Source organism: Crocodylus porosus, unplaced genomic scaffold (assembly GCF_001723895.1).
Source record: "Crocodylus porosus isolate Cpor-Errol unplaced genomic scaffold, CroPor_comp1, whole genome shotgun sequence".
Lineage (NCBI taxonomy): Eukaryota > Metazoa > Chordata > Crocodylia > Crocodylidae > Crocodylus > Crocodylus porosus.
The window spans coordinates 15729811-15730878 of record NW_017728922.1 but is presented as its reverse complement, the minus strand read 5'-3'; positions in this window follow the sequence as shown (position 1 = coordinate 15730878).

Sequence of the window (1068 nt, the reverse complement as noted above, 5' to 3'; positions counted from 1 at the left end):
GGAAAGGACATCTTGCTAGGTCCTGCCCGACTGATGCCGAGTACCCCGCTAGCAAAGGGGCCCTACTCCCAAAGGGGGCCAGTAGAGAGCGGGAGTCCACCCGAGAGGAGCCGATGGAGTGCGGGGTCGGCGGCAGGGAAGATTCCCCTCCTAGACCCTTACCCCGAGTTAAGACCTGGGTAGGACAGCGGCCCCTCATGGCCGTAGTAGATACGGGGTGCGCACAGACACTGGTCTGCCCGTCGCTGGTCGAATGGAGACGAGCACCTCGTTGTGCGGGAATCCACCTGGTTTGCCTGCACAACAAAAGAGCTTACTTCGAGCGGCGAATCCTCGAGGTCCGGCTCCAGGGAGTCTCTTGGCGCTTGCCCGTGGGATTGAGTGAGGACATCCTCCATCCCATGATTGTGGGGAGAGACTGGCCGGAGATTTATGAAATACTGGCCACGCTCCGGCCACGAAAGGAATTAACGGAGGGCTTAGCCGGGGAAGAGACAGAGCAGCCCTGGCCGGGCGAGTTGGAAGGCCTAGCAAGCAGCTACCAGTTCCGTGAGGCCCAGGAGGAGGATGCGGAACTGCGATCCTTCCGCGAGGAAGCCCTCAAACCCCACCGGCAGCTGGTAAGCCCCACTGCGGATCGGGGACAGGGCCCCTGGGTCGAGCTGAGGCGGGGTTTACTGTACCGAATTAAACCCGATCCCCAGACAGGGAGGGAGGTGGAACAGCTCTTAATTCCCCGCAGATACCGGACACCCCTATTACGGTTAGCCCACGGGAACCCGATGGGGGGACACTTGGGGAAGGGTAAGACAGAGGCCCGATTAACACACTGGTGCTTCTGGCCCCACTTGTATGAGGACATCGAGAAGTTTTGTAAGGGGTGTCGGGACCGCCAGCTAGTGAGCCCCCACAGGCCCCCACGTGCTCCCCTTCAGTTGATGCCGATTATACAGGACCCCTTCGCCAGGGTCGCTTTGGATGTGGTGGGGCCTTTACCGCGTAGTACCGCGGGATACCGGTTCCTCCTGGTTCTCATAGATTACGCCACCCGGTTCCCGGAGGCTGTCC